Source organism: Arachis hypogaea, chromosome 12 (genome assembly GCF_003086295.3).
Source record: "Arachis hypogaea cultivar Tifrunner chromosome 12, arahy.Tifrunner.gnm2.J5K5, whole genome shotgun sequence".
Taxonomy (NCBI): Eukaryota; Viridiplantae; Streptophyta; class Magnoliopsida; order Fabales; family Fabaceae; genus Arachis; species Arachis hypogaea.
In genome coordinates this window covers 109,528,451-109,543,787 of record NC_092047.1, presented here as the reverse complement: position 1 = coordinate 109,543,787, position 15,337 = coordinate 109,528,451, and the positions used below count along the sequence as shown (strand labels likewise).

The following is a 15,337-nucleotide window of genomic DNA, read 5'->3' as shown; positions in this document are numbered from 1 at the left end:
ATTCATGAAACTTACAGTGGCCTTAGATAGATCAGACACTAGATTTGCTAAATTAGAAGCATTTTGTTCAGAGTTCTCTGTCTGTTGCTGAGTTGATGATGAAAAAGGCTTGCTATTGCTAAACCTGTTTCTTCCACCATTATTAAAGCCTTGTTGGGGCTTTTGATCCTTCCATGAGAAATTTGGATGATTTCTCCATGTTGAGTTATAGGTGTTTCCATAAGGTTCACCTAAGTAATTTACCTCTGCTATTGCAGGGTTCTCAGGATCATAAGCTTCTTCTTCAGAAGATGCCTCTTGAGTACTGTTGGATGCAGCTTGCATTCCATTCAGACTCTGAGAAATCATATTGACTTGCTGAGTCAATATTCTATTCTGAGCCAATATGGCATTCAGAGTATCAACCTCAAGAACTCCCTTCTTCATAGGCATCCCATTACTCACAGGATTCCTTTCAGAAGTGTACATGAACTGGTTATTAGCAACCATGTCAATGAGTTCTTGAGCTTCTGCAGGCGTTTTCTTTAGGTGAATGGATCCACCTGCAGAAGTGTCCAGTGACATCTTTGATAGCTCAGATAAACCATCATAGAATATATCCAGGATGGTCCATTCTGAAAGCATGTCAGAAGGACACTTTTTGGTCAACTATTTGTATCTTTCCCAAGCTTCATAGAGAGATTCACCTTCTTTCTGTCTGAAGGTTTGAACATCAGCTCTAAGCTTGCTCAGCTTTTGAGGAGGAAAGTACTTGGCTAAGAAAGCCGTGACCAGCTTATCCCAAGAGTTCAGGCTGTCTTTGGGTTGAGAGTCCAACCATAATCTAGCTCTGTCTCTTACAGCAAAAGGGAAAAGCATGAGCCTGTAGACTTCAGGATCTACTCCATTAGTCTTAACAGTATCACATATCTGCAAGAATTCAGTTAAGAACTGAAAGGGATCTTCAGATGGAAGTCCATGAAACTTGCAGTTCTGCTGCATCAGAGAAACTAATTGAGGTTTCAGCTCAAAGTTGTTTGCTCCAATGGCAGGAATGGAGATGCTTCTTCCATGTAAATTGGAATTAGGTGCAGTGAAGTCACCAAGCATCTTCCTTACATTATTATTATTTTCGGCTGCCATCTTCTCTTCCTGTTCGAAAATTTCTGAAAGGTTATCTCTGGATTGTTGTATTTTAGCTTCTCTTAATTTTCTCTTCAGAGTCCTTTCAGGTTCTGGATCTGCTTCCACAAGAATGTTCTTATCCTTGCTCCTGCTCATATGACAAAGAAGAAGGCACAAAAAAATAATAATAATAATAGAGATCCTTTATACCACAGTATAGGGATCCTTTTGTGAGTGGAAGAAAAGAGGGGGAAACAAAGAATGTGATGTAAAGGAAGAAACACAACTGTACGGATGGAAGAGATGTGAGATGAGATGTTAGGATATGAATGAATAAATAGAATGAGATGGGGGAGGGATAATTTTCGAAAATTATTTTGAAAAAGAGTTAGTGATTTTTGAAAAATGGTTTTTGAAAAAATGTTAGTAATTTTCGAAAATTTTTGAAATCAAAAATAAAAAATAAAAATAATTAGTTAATTAAAAAGAAATTTTGAAAGAGAGGGAAGATATTTTCGAAAATTAGAGAGAGAGAGTTAGTTAGGTAGTTTTGAAAAAGTTAAGAAACAAACAAAAAGTTAGTTAGTTAGTTGAAACAAATTTTGAAAAGATAAGAAGTTAGGAGGTTAGAAAAGATATTTTTGAAAAAGATAAGATAAGAAGATATTTTTGAAAAGATATGATAGGACTTAGTTTTTGAAAAAGATTTAATTTTTAAAATCTCAATTAATGACTTGATTCATAAGAAATCACAAGATATGATTCTAGAACTTAAAGTTTGAATCTTTCTTATCAAGCAAGTAACAAACTTTAAATTTTTGAATCAAAACATTAATTGATTATGTTATTTTCGAAAATTTGATATAAAAATAAGAAAAAGATTTTTGAAAAATATTTTTGGAATTTTCGAAAATAACTAAGAATTTTGAAAAAGATTTGATTTTTGAAAAAGATTTTGAAAAAGATAAGATTTTCAAATTGAAAATTTGATTTGACTCATAAGAAACAACTTGATTTTAAAATTTTTTGAAAAAGTCAACTCAAATTTTCGAATTTGATGAGAGAAAAAGGGAAAGATATTTTTTTGATTTTTTGAATTTTTATGATGCAAGAGAAAAACACTAAAATGATGCAATGCATGAAATTTTTAGATCAAAACATGTGATGCATGCAAAAATGCTATGAATGTCAAGATGAACACCAAGAACACTTTGAATGTCAAGATGAACATCATAGACACAATTTTGAAAAATTTTTAATGCAAAGAAAACATGCAAGACACCAAACTTAGAATTCTTTAATGTTTAGACACTAAGAATTCAAGAATGCATATGATAAACATGAAAAGACACAAAACAAAAAATCATCAAGATCAAACAAGAAGACTTACCAAGAACAACTTGAAGATCATGAAGAACACTATGAATGCATGAATTTTCGAAAAATGCAAGATGCACATGCAATTGACACCAAACTTATTATATGACTCAAGACTCAAACAAGAAACAGAAAAATATTTTTGATTTTTATGATTTTCTAATTTTTTTTAGATTTTTTTCGAAAATTATATGAAAAAGAAAAATAAGGATTCCAAAATTTTTAATATGAATTCCAGGAATCTTGCATTCTTAGTCTAAAGCTTCAGTCCAGGAATTAGACATGGCTCACTAGCCAGCCAGGCTTTACATGCTTCATGAAACACTAGAATTCATTCTTAAAAATTTTGAATAAATTTTTGAAAACATTTTTATTATTTTTTTTTTTTTCGAAAACAGATGAGAAAATTTTGAAAATATTTTTGAAAAATTTTTGAAAATAAAATAAAAAGAAAATTACCTAATCTGAGCAACAAGATGAACCGTCAGTTGTCCAAACTCGAACAATCCCCGGCAACGGCGCCAAAAACTTGGTGCACGAAATTGTGATCTCCAGGCTCGAACAAATCCTGGTAATGGCTCCAGAGCTTGGTGCTCTGATCTCAATACATAATTGTCACAACTTCGATACAACTAACCAGCAAGTGCACTGGGTCGTCCAAGTAATACCTTACGTGAGTAAGGGTCGAATCCCACGGAGATTGTTGGTATGAAGCAAGCTATGGTCACCTTGTAAATCTCAGTCAGGCAGATATAAAGTGATAATGGTGTTTTCGAATATTATATAATAAAATAAAGATAGAGATACTTATGTAATTCATTGGTAGGAATTTCAGATAAGCGAATGGAGTTGCTTTTTGTTCCTCTGAACCTCTGCTTTCCTGCTATCTTCATCCAATCTGTCTTACTCCTTTCCATGGCTGGCTGTATGCAAGGGCATCACCGTTGTCAGTGGCTACATCCCCTCCTCTCAGTGAATAATATGCTCACGCACCCTGTCACGGCACGGCTATTCATCTGTCGGTTCCCGATCATGCTGGAATATGATTCACCCTCCTTTTGCGTCTGTCACTAACGCCCAGCAATCACGAGTTTGAAGCTCGTCACAGTCATTCAATCATTGAATCCTACTCGGAATACCACAGACAAGGTTTAGACTTTCCGGATTCTCTTGAATGCCGCCATCATTCTAGCTTACGCCACGAAGATTCTGGTTAGGAGATCTAAGAGATACTCATTCTAGCTTAATTCATGTAGAACAGAAGTGTTTGTCAGGCACGCGTTCATAAGGGAGAAGGATGATGAGCGTCACACATAATCATCACCTTCATCACGTTCTTGGGTGCGAATGGATATCTTAGAAGCGAAATAAGAAGAATTGAATAGAAAACAGTAGTACTTTGCATTAATCTTTGAGGAACAGCAGAGCTCCACACCTTAATCTATGGAGTGTAGAAACTCTACCGTATGAAAATACATAAGTGAAGGTCCAGGCATGGCCGAGATGGCCAGCCCCCTAAACGAGATCAATAGTCTCCTAAGATGAACAATGGATTAAAACTGAGACTAAAGATGGTCAAAAAGACTAGTAAAGGGTCCTATTTATAATAAACTAGTCACTAGGGTTTACATGAGTAAGTAATTGATGCATAAATCCACTTCCGGGGCCCACTTGGTGTGTGTTTGGGCTGAGCTTAAGTGTTCCACGTGCAGAGGCCATTTGTGGAGTTGAACGCCAGTTTCTGTGCCAGTTTGGGCGTTCAACTCTGGTTTTGGATCCTTTTCTGGCGCTGGACGCCAGATTTGGGCAGAAGGCTGGCGTTGAACGCCAGTTTACGTCGTCAATTCTTAGCCAAAGTATGGACTATTATATATTGCTGGAAAGCCCTGGATGTCTACTTTCCAACGCAATTGAAAGCGCGCCATTTCGAGTTCTGTAGCTCCAGAAAATCCACTTTGAGTGCAGAGAGGTCAGAATCCAACAGCATCAGCAGTCCTTTTTCAACCTCTGAATCTGATTTCTGCTCAAGTCCCTCAATTTCAGCCAGAAAATACCTGAAATCACAGAAAAACACACAAACTCATAGTAAAGTCCAGAAATGTGAATTTAACATAAAAACTAAGGAAAACATCCCTAAAAGTAACTAGATCCTACTAAAAACATACTAAAAACAATGCCAAAAAGCGTATAAATTATCTGCTCATCAGAACTCAATAAGACAAAGTTAAGTATAAGAAATAGCAAAAGAGATCAAAAAACCTATTAAAGCGTAAGTACTGTCCTAAAGTCCTTAGAGATAAGGAACCTAAAAGGACAGACAGCTAGGAAAAAGGTTTCCAAAACTAAAAAGATCAAAAAGGGGGTTTTTCAAAAAACTACAAACAGAAAAGCATGCACACGCAAAAGGTAACTAAAACCCTTATCCAAAAAGGGTATTTCTTTAAAACCTAAAACCCTTATCCAAAAAAGTGTATTTATAAATATTTTTGTTTACGGCCTTAAAAGGCCAGAGAAAATTGTTCAGTCACCACCACCACCAACAAACAAATATAAAAGAGTTTAAAAAAGGGGGACCCACAGGCCGGGCCCCATATAGCCAATAAAGTTATTTTTTTAGAGGAGTAGACGGATCACCACCAGAACCAGGAAGAGTAGTCGGAGCAGCGTCAGGACCAAGGAGAGAGACATCCATAGGAGACGGAGAGGAAGTCGGAGGAACCTTTGAAGAGCTCGGAGCATCCTTTGAGCGAGGAGGGGACTCAATAATCCTCTGCTCCCGAGTCTTCAAGTTTGACTCAGAAACAACTTGGGGGGCAGGAGGAGACACTATAGCACCATCAATGACGACCTTGTCATGATCTAAAGGAGAGAGATCCAAGCCAGGAGCAATGACTCCGACTTGCTCCTTAAAAATCCTCCAGGCCTTTTCAGATCCCTCGGCAATAGAGTCCTCCAACTCGGTGTAGGAAGTCCGAGCATTCAGCAGATCTTTTTTCACAACCACAAGGTCCTCAAAAAGGCTTGAATATCTCTCATGCGCCTTCATCCTTAAACCGACCTCCATGTTGCACTGGGCCTGCAACTTGCTCTCCCTCTCCTGGAGATCCTTCCTCTCCTCCTCTAGTTTGGCGACCTCCTCCTTTAACTTCTTCTCATGTTCTTGATATAAAAGAAGTCTCTCCTCCAACTCTTTAGCCCTCGAGGAAGAACCAAGAGAGCTAAGAGGAGTCTTCTCGAAAATATCAAGAAATTTGGTGCACACCGCCGCCGCCCTAATACTTTCCTGAGCCAGAATAGTGAGGTGGTTCCAGATAGAAACATCATCCAAGCCTATACGGGGATGAGGATAGATGTACTTCCGGATAAATTCAGGGGCATCCACCTTGGCTTCACCCTCGAAAGAAGAACTAGGCTCTAAAGCCTTGCGCTTCTTCCTTTCAGGCTCAGGGGAGGATCGGGGGGGGAGGGGACGGCTGAGAAGGAGCAGAAGAAGAGATAACAATAGGTTTAGAAGGAGTCCCCAAATTTCGAGGAGGAGGAGGAGAGATAATTGTCCTGGTACCACCAGTCCTGGCCCGGGACCTTGCCCTAGCCTCCTGGACCCTCTGGTAAGACTCATTCGAATTCCTCCTCGTCATCTCTGTAAAAACAAGTAGTAGCCAAGAGGTTAGACAAGTCGGAAAAAGATAGTCAGACAAGTCGGAAATCCAATAAAACAAATAAAAGCTACCTAATTGTGTCTGAACAAAGGTCGGAGACCCTTGGAGAAATTTTTTAGTATCCAGATATGGGGCCCTCCCCCATACTTCTCGGAGGAACCCCACAATGGCTGCCTCCACCTCATCCAGGTCGTCCAGACCATATTTCTCACAGGGGGAGGCCTCCAACCAATACAGAGGAAAGCGAGGGGAAGAATTCTCATCCAGGAAAAAGGGGTGGTGACCCTCTACAGCTTGCACTTTGAAAAATAATTCTTGAAGTCATGAAAAGATTCATCAAAAAGGGTGAAGACCCTCCGACCTTGTATAGCCCGGAAGGACACCCATTGTTGTTTATTATTTTTCCCACTGAAGGGCTTAGTCATATGGAAGAGAAAAAAGAAAATCCTCAAGGAAGTCGGAAAGTCTAAAGCATGACTGACAAATTGATAAATTTTCAGAAAACCCCAGGAATTGGGATGAAGCTGGGTAGGTGCAACACGGCAGTGACGTAAAACATCCATCTCAAAGTCAGAAAAAGGAAGGAAAACGCCCAAGCAGGTAAGCATGCTCTCATACATAAAAAAGAAATGAGGGGCTGCCTCCGAAGCCCTCCCAAAGCAGACCCGGTTTTCTGGACCCGGGACAAGTAGTTCATACTTCGGCTCATCCTCATCGGAGGTGCAGAGCCGGTGACGAGTGCGGAGGTCAGTAATGAATTCAGTATCAACCAGAGGTTCCTCCCCAAAACCGTAACATCAACCCACTAAACAAGACTTTCAACAGAAGACATTTTCTTTCTTTTAAAAAGGGTTTTGGTAAAACCTACAAAGGAAAAAGAAAAGAAAATAAAAAACATGGTCTCTAAGGGGGAAGTACGGAATCAAACAGAAACCTACGAATCAACCTATCCATCCGAAAAATAAAAGCATGCAAACCGAAAGCATGTTGCAAAAGAAGAAGAAGAAAAATCTAACCTTTATCTGAAAAAGGTTGGAGGAAATGAAAGCCTTCAAACGCAAGAGTGCAGCACGAACAGGTGAACAGGTAATTTGAAAAATCACAGAAACGAAACAATGAAGGAGAGGGAAAGTATTTATAAACATGTTAAGGGCATAATGGTAAAAACGGAGCAGTCATTAATGGGTGCACCGTTACCAAGGTAATCAATACCTACGCGAACTTCTAACAGACGCGACGTTTGATTAGACGTAACTGTGAAAAATCAAAAGTCACGAAAGTCATGTCGGTTCCAAACAAACACGTCGGTTCCCTCCCAAGTCGGCTACGTCCCCGAGTAGAATACTCGAACCCAAAATCTTAAAAGAAATTGGGCTCGAGTAGGGGCACTGTTCATACCCTGGCCCAACGATAAGGTCCAGGTACAAATAAAAGGCCCAATCTGAAGGGTTGAGCCTCACCCAGCACCGACCTTCCTCTTAGGAAGTCGGTTCTTACCACGACTTACCCTAAAGAAGTCGGGGACGAGGATTAGCTGGCAGATAAACATTTATTCAAATGAGTAACTGCCCCTAAAATCTCTTTACCCACTTCCAGGTACCATATCTCAACTTCCCCTAGATAAAAGGGACGGTTATCTACCTAAAAAGGTGGCACTACTCCAACGATGGTTATTGGCTCACCACTATAAATACACTGACACCTCTCAGGTATCTCTAAGCCCCAATACTCTCTAGACCTGCTCACACCTTTGCTGACTTAGGCATCGGAGTGTCTTTGCAGGTACCACCCCATTCGTTCATACTCACAAGTCGGACGGAGGCCCCCAAGGCGCAGACCCGCACGAAGGCTTCCTTCCTCAGACAATTGGGCCAACCCAGCGAGTCCAGCCCAACAATCTCCGGTTACCCATCGTAACAGTGATAGTAGTTAGTTTTATTATAGAAAAAAACTTTATAAAATTTCACAAATTACAAATAAAAGCTCCAGGATACTAATTGTCATTACTATGTAACAATTTTTTAAATAGAATAATCGTATTGTCCCGAAATAATTTTGTTAAGAAACAAAATGTCCAATTTTTTCCTTGGAGACCGAATTAATCCAAGTGTTTACTCTTTTACTTTTTTAGTCTCTATCTTTTAAGTATTTTTTGTAGAAAAAATTTAGAAAAATATTAGGTAATTAATATTTTCTGTTATATTCATCTTAAAAATATAAGAAATAAAATTTTAATTAATTAATTTTTTAAATTTGCAAATTCTCATTTGAGAGATTTTAAAATTTAAAATTTAAGTTAAATAAAATAATTTGAAAAATGTTAATTGATATTGGTTAAAAAAATTAACCTCCTTCGTTATTCATCATTTGTCTTATATTTAAGTGAATACTAGTCAATTTTCTAATTATTTCTACTAAAATTATGAACTCTCTATTATTTTCCAAGATTTTAAAGGGCTAATAAATTGTGGCCAATAATTAATTGATAAGCTAAACTTTTAATAATTAATTGTTTAGTTGCTTTACTCCTTGTAGTTCAGCTTCCTTTGTAACTATCTTAGGAAATACATATTGACACATTTTGTGAGACATAACTTAGTTTAAAAAGGTGATAGATATAAAAATAGTTTTTTTTTTTAGGTAAAATTTGCTAATTTTTTTTATCTATTATAAAAATATTAAAGACAATAACAATAGATAATGAGATACGACTTTTTAAGTTTTATTTCTATCTCAATATATATCTTTTTTGGTTTAAAATAATTAATAAAACAATTTTATAATCTAATGACATATGGCACAACCATATAACATGTGTTTTATGTAATAAAAGTCCATGTTATACAGTCACGTGACACTCGATGCGTACTTGAAGACTGAGGCATCATAAACTATTTTATTCGTAATAATAAATAATTGTGAAGAAGTGAAATTTTAGAAATCAAAATACTAAATTTAAAATATCGATATTATAAATCAATTTTGTTCCGTGATGTATAAGGAAGAGATGGCATTGTCAAGAATAAAGAAAAATGAATGAGTAGGGGCAAAAGGGGTCATGTGGGATGTTGGGGGAGAGGATGATTCCTAGGAATCTACTTAGAATCGCCCATGGAAATTTATTTGGGGAAGAAAAAACAAAAACAAGAAAGAAAAAAGTGTTCTTTGATGGGTAATAAAATAGTAATCTATGGAACTTTGGTTATATTGTGAAAGGAACCAAATAATGAGGAATATGTGGATTTTAAGTAACAAGGTACATTTGAGAAAATGCTACATATTCATGGGCCATAGCCAAAGAACTAGAAGATTAATATTTAGAATTTAAACTTTAATATAAAATAATAATTTAACAAATTAACTAAAAAAAGGTGACTCTCTAATTAAACTCGTTTATTATTTGGACACAAATAACAAAAGATCAAATGGCTTTGATTAGGAGTGTCCACGGATTGGATTGGATTGGATTGGATATGGACGAAAATTCGATCCGATCCGCACAATTTTCATCGGATCGGATCGGATATGATATCCGCGCTTTTTAGTGTCCGATCCGATCCGATCCGCAAATGTGCGGATCGGATTGGATATCGGATATATCCGCATAATTAAATATTCTCTTTTTAATCATATTTCTATGTAAAAAAATTCAATAAAAATATTTCTTTTATACTTTTAAATTTATTTATTCCTAAAATATTTTTAATCAAACTCTTTCTAAATAACAAAAATAAAATAATACAATATATGAATAATAATTACTAACTAAAACATACAAATAAGTAAATATAATACCAAATATATATTTATTTATTTTTAATTATTATTGTGCGAATCTGCGGATCCGCAGATCGGATACGCGGATGTAGAGCAGATATCCGCGATCCGATCCGATCAATTTGCGGATCGGATCGTATCCGCAATTTTCAGATCGGATGCGGATATTTACCGCAGATCTGCGGATACGATCCGATCCATAGACACCCCTAGCTTTAACCATAAACAATGCAACATCTATAACATTGATAAGTTATTTTGTGAGAACGTTACAATACCTATCAAAATTTTAAGTATTTGTAAAATATTATGTGAATATAGAAAAACAATCAGAATTAATGTTTTTCAGTTAATATTTTTTAATTTATTTTTTTCATAATAATAATAATAACAATAACAATTTTCATATTTAATCCTTATGTATTCTCAGTTTTAATTAATTTTCTAAATTCTATATATAAAATTTGAAACTCTAAATTATAATGCAACCATCTTAAGAAAAACAAAGAATTTCTCCAAAAGGAAGAGTAGTCAAAAACAAATTGAGGGAACCAATGCTCATTGTCGCCTTTAAGTTTAAAAACTTGGAAGAAATAGAAAAGGGAGTTGAATTAAGAACACGACAATGGGGTTTTTCGCAAAATAAAGATTTAAGTGGTACCAAAGGTAGCCTATTCCCAGGAATATGTCGAGGGATATATTTCAGTATATTCGATTGGTTCAGTAAAATGATGCCTACACGACTTTTCTATTTTGCTTTCCATAATTCTTTACCATTATAATTGAGAGTGACCATTTACATAATTAGTTTCATTTTTTAAATTAATTTAGTTTATATAATTTTCAATTGACTTTTATCAAGTAGTCTTGTTTACCATTTTATGTCAAATCATCATCATTTGAGTTTACATAGCATACACCGGATAATATCAATAATATGACTTTTACTAGTTAATTAATTAATATGTAGCACAGTAGCAGAGAGACGTATTGTTATGGTTCAGGGAAGCATGTAACCCTATTTCGAAACGAAAATGTTTAGTAACAAAAAAAATTAATAAAAAATAATTTTAATTTATTTTATTTAATTAACATTTATTTTTTGACTGTCTTTTTTTAGATTTTGAGACTCAAATTGTCAAGAGCTTCTCACAATTCAGTTTGATCTTATATTTTTTGTTTGTTTGAGAGTGTGATTGGACAATAATTTGCTTACCTAATATAAGTTATACACAAGGTGTATTTTATAACTTTGGTGAATAAATATGTGGCCGATCTTGGCATAAGATATAAAAATTCATAACACTTTTTTTTAAAGATAGGCCTATATTCTGCATGCTAGTGTTCGCAACGAAGTCATCAAGAATAAGCTCCTCAAGGATCAACGCACAACTCATGTCTTCAATCTCAATGAATGGCACTTGTTGTAATTTTTTTAAAGATACTATTTTGATTTTGGTTATATGTGTCATCCTTGTCAATTGTAATATAAATGCTTTTGTGATGCTAAAATAGAAGTTAAATTTCGTTTGCGGGTGTTGTACGTCTCCTTTTCAATTTGATCTTATTGAAGTAAAAATCTAGAACTTTAACAAATTATTTTTTTTTTTAAACAAAAAGTTCAACACAATAAGGTGGATCGTCAACGGAAAAATATTAAACAGACAAAAGTCATCAACACTCAAAAGATCAAATATTATTCTACTTTTTGTAACTCTTAATCGACTTATTGACTATCCTGCAATACCTGATTCTTAATTCCTGAAGATTCTGTCATTCCTTTTCAACTAAGTGCTCCAAATGATAACAATGAAACCAAACTCACCAACATTCTATCAATCCGACTACACAATTGACCTCTGAACCACATAAACTTACAATCATTTATCTCTATATCCACCAGTTCTATAATGCTAACACACTTGCGCCTTTTCTTTCTTCCAATTGCACAATCTCATTGAAGACACCCATGTAGCAAAGAAGAACTTGACATATTTCCGATAAAAAAACTCAACTATTCCCATACATCAAGCTTTTCTTCCCTTGTATGCACACTATACACCAAGCAAACCGCACAAATGAAAATTATTGTTTGTTAATTCTCCTTCTATACACAACAATCTCTCTTCTTTTTAACAATTACTCAACCTAAACATCATAACATCCCACATTATTAATAAACCTCCAGAAACACACCTTTCGATCCCACAAATTCTAAACCCACCGCATCATTACTCCAAAATTGCACTACATCAAACTTTGTAATCACCTCATTCTTTGTCCCTATCAATCCTAACATATTCACATTATTTTTACCCTTAAATTTTTACCATTTTCCACTTTCCAACACTCCTTAGACCCCTCATATTTCACGAACTAAAATCATTTAAAAACTTTATTACACACCTTATTTCGATTTTTAGGACGGCTCCTTCTTACTTTCTCTTTCTGTTTTGCTTGCCTTCTTTTTTGTGCCAATACTTTATTTTGAGTTTGGAGAATAGCCATAATGTTATCATCCTCGTCATATAAAACATCTTCTGATTCGACAGCCAGATCCCAAGAAGCCCTATTTTCAGCCATATCTTTATTCCAACTTCCTCCGTGCTCATCTTGATTAATTTCACAGTCTGCATCCTGCTCTGAGTCCCCCGAATCTTCCATGTTCCTTATAGCCCCTTCATCATCCAACCCAATTTTCTGTATCACTGTATTCTCATCCTCTAAATCTGAATCCTACACTGCATCACCCCTCATCAGACATATGCCAATATGCTGCTTATCGCTCCCGTCCAAACTAGCGTGGGTCTCATTAACTACACTTGGTGGAATATTTTCCTCTACTATGTTGTTCGAACAATTCTCCGCACCTCCAACAATCTCCTTTCCGGCTTGATTTTACTCGTCGGGTGCATCAGGGACTTCACACTCCTCCCTGCCCTCCATGCCATCAAGCTCAGCACGGACATTATCACCTCCGCCACCAGCAGCTGACTTCTGTGCTGCTCCCAGATCTGCCTCGTCAGCGCTGTTCATCGTGGCATCAACCCCTTTGCGAACTCCATGACGAGCCACGCCCCTCTCTTCATTGTCGCCCGCAGCAGCCAGCAAGGAGGCCCTTTTAAAACGCACAATGACGTACTCTTCTTCGCACCATACAGCCACTTCGCTGCTACACCCCACTAACATATTAGGCCTTATATGCTTCAACCTAGCCCCAACTGAACCTTTGTTCAACATCAAATCAACCCCTTCTTTCTGTTTATCCCCATATTCCCAAGTCTCCGTTCTTTCAGAGATTGCTTCGTTATTAATTGTTTGAGATCTCATTGATTCCGCACTCACCATAATTGCTGGATACGCCAAAGGATTATCTGTTTGCCTTTTCAAAAAACTCTCGTGCCACTCATCCAAATCCTCAGCGACAATTACCTTTCTATCCTTGTCATACTCTGCCTCCCGTAGCCCCTGTGGCATCATTACCACCGCATCTCATTCTATCTCCAACGGTTTCCTCTGAGCTTCTAGTTCTTCACTTCCATGGTGTTCCAAAACAACTCTCTCTTTCTCGTTCACCTCAATATCCTTTCCTTTAATTTTTTTTATGTTTTTTATCAGGAGACTCCCTGACATCTTCATCGTGCATAGAGGTTTTTTTTCGGACATCAATCCTCCTCCTATACTTAGCCTCACCCACAAAGATCTCTTTGCTCTTTAATCACATTCCATTCATCTCCTAGATGGCTTTTAATGCCACTCCTTTTGTAGTATACCTGATGAAAGCAAACAGATGGATCCGGCCATACTTCTCTTTACGTGCCAAATAGATGTCATTTATCCTTCCTATCCACTTGAACATATGGAACAATTCATTCTTCGAAACATTGCAGGGTAAATTATCCATAAAAATTGTGAATGATTCACTTTCCAAACGAAAATACGCTTCCCAGTTCCAAACCCGTAGATCTTTCTCAACATGGGACTGTCTAACTTTATCCCGCCTTGTATTAGACATAGATTATGTTATGAGAACAATGAGAGTGGTTTAGGATTCAGAGGAAGTAACATTCAATTTTTGAGAGTAGAAGAGAGTCTCGGGGAGTGACACAAAAAATTCAAATAAAAAAAAATAGGAGAGATTACAAAAGTAGAAGAAGGCCCCTCAAATGTACGACAGAAAGGAGAACCTGATCGAAGAAGAGCGCTCCGTCGACGGCAGCGACAACGGCATTGTGTACGGCGAGTATTAGTAGCTTTAACAAATTATTATTATTATTATTATTATTATTATTATTATTATTATTATTTAGGGTTAAGTACTTTTTTCGTTCCTAAGGTATGAGGCCAAAATCAAAATTGTCCCCGACCATTTTTTGTTGTTAAAATCATCATCAACGTTACAAAATGTTATAAAATCGTCCTTTTCTATTTTAATTTTATTTTTTTTATTAAATTACTCTTAATAATTAATATAAATAATAAAAATAATATTAAAAAATAAAAGCAAAACCCTCCCCCTCCCCCACTCCCATATCTCTTTCCTTTGTTCTCTCCCCATCCCCTTCCTCATACCCCTCCCCTCCCGTATCTCTTTCCTTTCAAGCTCAAACACAGTAACATTCTTTCCTTTCTTCCCAATTTGACTCAAATACTAATTAATGGTAGTTAGTAGTTACCATATATATATATATATATATATATATGTATGACAACTTACTGTTTCATGAGTTTTTTATGCCTAAATTTGCAGAGAAAATTCTCAAATAGAGAATGTAAATTGATGTGTTTTGTTTGTAATGCTATGCACAGATACATTATATGGGTTTTGTTGTAAGGTTGAAGTATGAACTAGCTGGTGGTAGTGTTTGGGAGATGGTTAAAGACATGGACATCCACGTGCAGTGACGATTATTGCCCATCTCCATAAACACTTATTTGGCAAACCTAACATGATTCATCAGAATCACAAAGAAATAAAATACTTCATAAAAGATTGATTGAGGTAATTTCTTTTTTGACCATACCGAATATTTTTTTTTTTTTTAATTGAAGGGGATGGGGAGTTGTAAGGAAAAAAATTGAAGGGAATGGGAGTGCGCCGGGGGTATGAGAAAGGGGATGGGGAGGGAAAAAAGAGAAGAAGTATGGGAGTGGGATGTAAGGGGAGAAAAGGATTTTGTTTTTATTTTTTAATATTATTTTTATTATTTATATTAATTATTAAGAGTAATTTAATAAAAAAATTAAAATAAAAAAATAATTTTATAACGTATTGTATCATTAAAAATAATTTTAATAATAAAAAAAATTAGAGACAATTTTAATTTGATTTCAAATTTTAGAAACAAAAAATATATTTAACCTTGTTATTTAAAATGAGGACAGGTAATAAGTGGAATAACATGAAGGGGAGCTTCAAA

The 15,337-nt window shown here is 36.0% G+C and overlaps 1 non-coding gene across 1 annotated transcript; it reads left to right on the top strand.

Annotated features, from left to right (window-relative positions):
• Positions 1-618: 618 nt before the first annotated feature.
• On the top strand, positions 619-726 carry LOC112731439 (small nucleolar RNA R71). The gene has a single exon (XR_003167216.1). It is a non-coding gene; the product is annotated as a small nucleolar RNA R71 (small nucleolar RNA).
• Positions 727-15,337: the final 14,611 nt, after the last annotated feature.